We start from the raw sequence: 8,209 nt of genomic DNA on the forward strand, positions 1-8,209 counted from the left end.
AGGTCCGCGCATGACATTACCATAATACACTTCAAAAGACAAGGTTGCAACATAACATCAAGGTTAAGGGATGAACGATTTGGATATTGCAAGTTATAATAGCATTAAAATCACAAGGTTATAGTATAAAGTTGACAATGTCAATTGTCATTACATGCTACTATTTATCATAGAGTCTTCAGATGTTGACTCTCTTGATAGGTAGTTGGGCTGATCGGGTGGGAGTGGATGGGGGGAGGTCATGTTGACATTCACTGGTCCAACAAGGATAAGAGATACAAATCTGACTTGGAACCAGCACAAAATATTCACATCAGCCAAACCGCTGGGCACCGCCAATCGATATCTGTTAGATTATTTATACTTTGTTTCGTTAATTTTCTGGCTTTGTTTTTAGTTTCTTTCTGCGTGTGTGTTTACGTTTTTAGAACCTTACAGCATCTTCTCGAGATATTTTTTTTAAATGCCGATTTCGCTTTTAAAAAAAAAATTAGGATTAACATTAGGGTCACAGCTAAATACAATGATAAGGATTAAGATGAGAGCTAGTCTTGGGTTTAGGATTAGGTTTAGGCTAGCAATACTAGTAATGAAATTTAATGAAACATTTTAGGCTAGCAATACTAGTAATGAAATTTAATCAAACATTTTAGGCTAGCTATACTAGTAATGAAATTTAATCAAACATTTTAGGCTAGCAATACTAGTAATGAAATTTAATCAAACATTTTAGGCTAGCGATACTAGTAATGAAATTTAATTAAACATTTAATGACGAGAAATTAAAAAATATAAAACAAGCAACTTGTAGTGTAATGCTGCAGTTGACTTGGTGCTCATGGAAATTACTGGTGAACAAGGCATACAAATATTCGAATCAATATTAATGGTTCGTGTAATTTGTTTTCTAATTTCACCCTGTGTTTTTAAGACGACAATCATGCTGTTGGATCTCGCGCATAATGTGTGAGTACACGCACATTGTGTAAACAGTGAGCAGTTTCAGCATGCATCTGAGTCAGAACACAGCTTAGCAGGCGGATCAATGAAGTTTATTTTCTTTAATGCTGTGCATAAGTCAAAAATACATCTCAGCAATATAACTTAAATTGACCATCTTTTTACTTATATTTATCTGCCATCCATCCACTATATATATATATATATATATATATATATATATATATATATATATATATATATATATATACACCACCCACACATGACTCCAACAATTCAACACCCACATATCTACCATCCACACCTCCACCCAACCTTTCACCACCCACCTATCTACCATTCACACCACCTCCCATTACCATCCATACCTTCACCAACCATCCACCAACCACCCCAACACCCTCCTCCAATTTCTCGTATTCTATCATCCACCAGCCACCCACCCTTCCACACACCCTCCCCCCACCCTTCCATCCCCCCTCCTCCCCCCCCCCACCATTCCATACACCTACACGTTACACTGGCCACTTTCCTGAATGAAAACAACAAACCACCCACCCCCACCCCCCTACGGTCTCACACTTGTAGAGTTTGGATGGAACTAAAGCCCCTAAATATTTCAGTCTTCTGTGACGTCAGTGTCAGGCGTTATTTTTGTGATCATTAGTCACGCTTGAGCTGGCACCGTGTCTGTAAGCTGGTTCGGTAGATCTGTAACGTGTAATCTGGTACAATAAGTAATATATTATATGTAAGCTGATATATGTAAGCTCATATTTGTAAGCTGATATTTGTATGAGTGCTCATGTATTGCCCGTGGTACCCAATGTTTTATGTAGTATCCCGAGTTTGTGTAGGGTCCCGAGTTTGTGTAGGGTCCCTTGTTTGTGTAGGGTCCCCTGTTTGTGTAGGGTCCCGAGTTTGTGTAGGGTCCCATGTTTGTGTAGGGTCCCTAGTTTGTGTAGGGCCCCGAGTTTGTGTAGGGTCCCGAGTTTGTGTAGGGTCCCATGTTTGTGTAGGGTCCCATGTTTGTGTAGGGTCCCATGTTTGTGTAGGGTCCCATGTTTGTGTAGGGTCCCGAGTTTGTGTAGGGCCCCGAGTTTGTGTAGGGTCCCGAGTTTGTGTAGGGTCCCATGTTTGTGTAGGGTCCCATGTTTGTGTAGGGTCCCATGTTTGTGTAGGGTCCCATGTTTGTGTAGGGCCCCTAGTTTGTGTAGGGTCCCATGTTTGTGTAGGGTCCCATGTTTGTGTAGGGCCCCTAGTTTGTGTAGGGTCCCATGTTTGTGTAGGGTCCCATGTTTGTGTAGGGCCCCTAGTTTGTGTAGGGCCCCTAGTTTGTGTAGGGCCCCTAGTTTGTGTAGGGTCCCTAGTTTGTGTAGGGTCCCGAGTTTGTGTAGGGTCCCTTGTTTGTGTAGGGTCCCCTGTTTGTGTAGGGTCCCGAGTTTGTGTAGGGTCCCATGTTTGTGTAGGGTCCCTAGTTTGTGTAGGGCCCCGAGTTTGTGTAGGGTCCCGAGTTTGTGTAGGGTCCCATGTTTGTGTAGGGTCCCGAGTTTGTGTAGGGTCCCATGTTTGTGTAGGGTCCCGAGTTTGTGTAGGGTCCCATGTTTGTGTAGGGTCCCGAGTTTGTGTAGGGTCCCATGTTTGTGTAGGGTCCCGAGTTTGTGTAGGGTCCCATGTTTGTGTAGGGTCCCGAGTTTGTGTAGGGTCCCATGTTTGTGTAGGGTCCCGAGTTTGTGTAGGGTCCCATGTTTGTGTAGGGTCCCATGTTTGTGTAGGGTCCCATGTTTGTGTAGGGCCCCTAGTTTGTTTAGGGTCCCGTGTTTTTGGTAGATGCCTAATATTTGGAGTAGGTGGCCAAGGTTTTGTGTAGGGTCCCGTATTTTGAGTAAAAAGTAAAGTTCCCTTTGCGAACCTTACCGTCCATGGGGCAAGTGAAGTAGAGTTCACCTGTTTTTGTAACCACGGCATATGAAGCGATAGATTGAGGTCAGCACTATGCCCAGCTGCCTTTACTTTCAAACAACGCCAGTTAGGTTCCCATCAGAGCTGGGTGGACTCAGGCACGTTTTACTGACTTGAACGCGGATTCGACCAACAAAGTTAGTAGCTTTCAAGGTAGCAGTTTAGAGCTCTACCGCTAGTCCCATGTTTTAAGTAAGGGGCCAAAGGTTTTATGTAGATAGCTAAGAGTTTTTTGTTTGTTTGGGGTGGGGGGGAGGGAGGATTCCCATATTTCATTTGCGGGCCCACATATTGCACTGTAACAGCGAACATGCTCACCATAGATATGTTGACTGACAATTCCAGCAGATTTGACAGTGTTGTACACTAAATTTTTTCATCGCAAGTTTTTTTCAGCAACAAATGCGCACTATCCGGTCACTGTATACCCCCTCCCCCCACCACCACAACCACCACCCACCACCACAACCACCATCACCACCCACACGCCCTTCCAGGAACCCGACTACGACGCATATGTTATATTTTAAGGCACTTTTAGTTCAAAAATGCATATCTTCACAAAGGCCGTATAATGAGTGGGGCATGGGGTGGCATTATTTCGTCGCGTAATTTCTGTCAACCACTGCTTGTAGGCCGAAATCTGTATCATTATCGTAACAAGGAGTGTCTCTATTCGTGTGGGGGTGGCAAGGTTACCTTCACCGGTTTGGGAGGGTCCATTTTTCACGGGGGTGTGCATGTATGCGGCTTGCAAGTCGTTCGTTTGTTAGCAAATAATGTTTTGTATAGGGGCTGGAAAGTTCGAGCATGGACCAGGGGTTCTGCTGATGTGGGGGCTTATCTGAAGTGTACAATAATAGTCGTGTACACGTGTGTACATATAAGTCTATATGTGACAGGAGGTGGGTGTTTAAATAAATTACAACAACCAGTTATGTAGGTCTGTGAAGGGGATTGGGCAAATAAAACGAATGTTTTTTTTAGTGTGTTATATTGTGTTTTTTTATGTAGTTAATGCTTATACTTCAAGGTATATGTCATTTATGTTGGTTGTGCAAAAAATGTAATGATCGTTTTTTAAACATAATATCAAGCTTTTTATCGCTCATGTTGTATGTGTATTATGGGATTAACATACTTGTATATAAACCGTAATAGAAATGCTTTAAAAAGCTACGTTTTATATGGTAGAGTATGTTTGAAAGTCTGAATACAGATCTACAAAACTCGTTATTGTGTGTTTAATGAATATTTGGCTCAATTCGGTTATCAGTGTATAACATATTTTTAATCTTGCTAGGATTGTGAGGTGGTATTTTTGGTGGTTAGATGAAGATGTAGTAAATCATTATAGGGAGTGTAGGGTGTGAGGGGTTTGTAGGTGTGTCTGGTTTATAGTGTGTAGGTATGTAAGGTGTGTATGTGTATAGGGTATGTACTTGTGTATGGTGTTATGGTGTGTAAGGTGTGTAGGTTTGTGTGTATGACTTTAGGTGTGTATGGTATGCACGGTGTGTATGTGTGTAGGGTATGTATGTGTGTAGGGTACGTACTTGTGTAAGGTGTGTAGGGTGTGCAGGTGTGTAGGTTTGTAAGTGTGTATGACTTTAGGTGTGTATGGTATGTACGGTGTGTATGTGTGTAGGGTATGTATGTGTGTAGGGTATATATGTGGGTAGGGTGTGTTGGATATGTAGGTAGATCAAAGAACATGTGCAGAGTCCCTCTAATGTTCTCGGCACCTCTGTATGTACCACAATCTTCACGATTTCCAGGTAAATTTCAATCCTTCCCCGCTGCAAATTGTAACCAAGAAATACGAACAAGCTGGTAACCCATATCTTTTCCTGACGTTTTTGTTTGATTTAAACCGGGTTTTTTTGTTTGCTTAAGAACAAAAGTTAGCAAAAAAAAAACGAATACATTTCTTATCAAAAAGTAAATTTCTTAGGCTACCGGTGCAGTACGTGGCGAGACACGGTCTGTTATCGTTTATTACGTCCTGCTAGGCTTGTGAACTGGCGCGATGACGTCACCAGTTTAGGAGTACGTTTTAGAAAAGCCTAGAAACTGTTTGAAGCTTAATGTGTTTTTTCCCTTATAATGCAGAATATTGATGTTAATAAATTACATACAAACGCACTCAAACGAAAGCGAAACAGAAACGTGTGTAATCTATTTTAAGAATAGTTTGAATCGGTGACGTAACCGTAGTTGAGGACGCTGGGTTTGTATGTACCCAAACAATAACAAACATAAAAGGATACTGTATGGGGGAGCTGTTGAGTATTTCCTGATTACATTCAACGGGTTTAACAGAAACCTATTTTAACACAAACACATGGGGGGAGGGGGGAATTACCAAATCTTTTTTTTTAATTTACTTTTTTACTTACTCGTATACAGAGTATAGAGAAAGTATTGTAAGTGTAGAGGAAGTATTGTAATCGTGCACAATAATTAAATGAAAGTATGACAGTTTTTGTGACCATTTTTTTTATATTGATGTGTTGATAAGTTTAGTTTTTCTCTCAAAGTCCTAAATCCTAGTGAGTTTTTCAGCAGATTTGTCATGTTTTCGTGAATTGTACCATTTGTATGTGGGTGTTCCTTGCAGCAGAAGAAGTAGAGTTCATCATCCAGTACCCACCTACAAGACAAAACAAAACAAAAAAACATGGTCATTATTGTTCTCTGGTCAAGTGAATCTACCCCCACCTCCCACCCCCACGCACACACCCCCACCATACACACACACACACACACACCAGTAGCGTAGACAGGATCGTCTCAAGGGGGGGGGGTCCAATTTTTACCCGGGGACAAACTTTCGATTTGCACCCCCCCCCCCCTCAAACTTTCGATTTGCACCCCCCCCCCTCATACTTTTTATATATACCGAGGGGTCTATGGGGGGGGGGGTCATAACCCCCCCCCTAACCCCCCCTGCCTACGCCACTGACACACACTGTGTTAAGATTTAGACATGTCATGCTGACATGCCAGTGTCATCTGCCTTACACCAGCCTAACATCTCCAGAGCGGAGTAATTTAATATTGTAATGGCCTCATAACGCCACTAACAGAGGGTATACCTCCACGTGTTAAACAAGAGTTTAACTGTCGTGGTAATAATTCATTCCGCACCGACACCTCAAGACTATCAGTGGTAATTTTAAACAAACATTAGGCCTGACCTGGGCTTGTGTTTTTTACCTATAATAAAACAAAAATTAGCTCGTTCTTATCCAGGTGTGGCAATAAATCCATTAGAATAGGCTTGAAAAACTGGTTTCAAAGGTCCCAGATGGTTCCAAATGGTTCCAGATGGTTCCAAATGGTTCCAAATGGTTACAGATGGTTCCAAATGGTTCCAAATGGTTACAGATGGTTCCAAATGGTTCCATATGGTTCCTAATGGTTACAAATGATTTCAAATGGTTACAAATGATTTCAAATGGTTACAAATGTTTCCAAATGGTTTCAAGTGGTTCAAAATGGTTACAAATGTTTGTTGCCAGAGAGCATATTTTCAGCCAAAAATATTTTATACATTTGTAAAAGTAGTACAAAATGACTAACGCTAGAAATATTCAACCCATTAGGCCTGCGAGTAATGTGATAGTAATTTAGCTTACACTTTTATTTTAATAAATTTGGGTTAGTAAACTCTGTGTGTTGTGGTGATAGTGGATGTTATATTTTTTTATAATAAATAAACTACCAGCTAAACCCCATCGACCGATATTATGTATTTTATTATGGAAAACAATTGTTGTGACTTTCCTTGTTTTACTTTCCATTGGCCACTCCGGTTGACTTCAAGGAGGGGTTGAGGGCAGTTGTTGTTTTTTTTTTAATATTTGAATATCTATATATATAATTCTCTTCTGGGTGCCGTTAGAAAACAAGCTGCAAGCGCCTCCTTGCATTCACCTCTCTTTCTCTCTATCACTATCACTACCACCCCCACATTGTCTGGTGAGCTGTGGTCACGCTAAATGTTTACAAAGCTAAATGTTTACAAATCGTAGAGCCGTAGAGCCAGGTTTCTATTAGGGGCAGATAATTTAGTTCGATTTTAAACTTACAGGAGGTAACTAAGAAATAACTAAGAGGAGGCTGCTTTCACGGGGGGGGGGGGGTGTAGGGTCGGGGCTAGGGGAAAGGGGGATTAGTGTTTTAAAGCAAATATTTTCAGTGGCAGCATTGGTACTGTCGAATTCACAAATTATGAATTACTGAAAAGTAGAAAATAAAACAACTAAATAGCGGCGTATGATACGCTGCGGGTCGGCTCGTATAAAATAATTCTAAACGACTTTTCGTCGACCTATATTCAATACAAAAATATGAAAATAAGTATAGTTGATGGTTCCCAAACAACTTTTTAAAAATGTAGCTATGATGTGATCGCTCGCCATATTTTTTAACGTTTTTTTTTAATATTTAGTATGATTACATAGACTTTTCAAGCCTATTGTACAAATATTAGCCGTGAATTATGTCAAATAGTCTCAGTGCAGTGAAGCTATTTGTTGTTGGTCTTACCTCATGTAAACAAACACTGTTTTAACTCTCAAGTCTAATTTATCTGTATCTTTGAGAGGTTTGTACTTGTAATCTCTTCGCCTTACTGGTTACCATGGATACGACGCATACCTTGTCCAATCAAATCACATCCTTTTGTTTTGCTACATTTTTGTATTTTCATCGATACTTTTCTCGAGCTGTTGGTCTCAAAATTTTCGTAGAGAATCTAGTACACATTGTACACAACCATACTCAGGCCTTAGTTGGTCACTTCAGCTTGACCCAGCAACGAAATGCCCAAAGACCGCCATAAAAAAAAGTGATGCATTGTCTGTTTGTTCCAGAGATTCATTCCCAGCACCTTTAGACAAGATTTCACATAAAGCCTTAAATCCAAGAAGAAATACTGCTTACTATATATGTATATATATATATATATATATATATATATATATATATATATATATATATATATATATATATATATATATATATATATATATATGAATTTCTGCTACAGTCTTGTTTTAGATCCACGGACCGTAAAAATACCGTGAGCATCGTTTATGTAGGATTATTAAACTAGGCTTAATGGTAAAAAAAATGTGTTAAAAGTTCAACAATCTAACTTAGCCCATAACATTTTTACAGCACAGAGGAAAGAATGATAAAGGTGCCTATATAAACCTGTGTTTAGGGTTGGATTCTTGAATGAATTAAACGAAAAAAATTGAGTGAATGGACAGAAAAT

Source organism: Physella acuta, unplaced genomic scaffold, assembly GCF_028476545.2.
Source record: "Physella acuta isolate Inbredline_101_S28 unplaced genomic scaffold, ASM2847654v3 ptg000013l, whole genome shotgun sequence".
In the NCBI taxonomy this organism is placed as follows: domain Eukaryota; kingdom Metazoa; phylum Mollusca; class Gastropoda; family Physidae; genus Physella; species Physella acuta.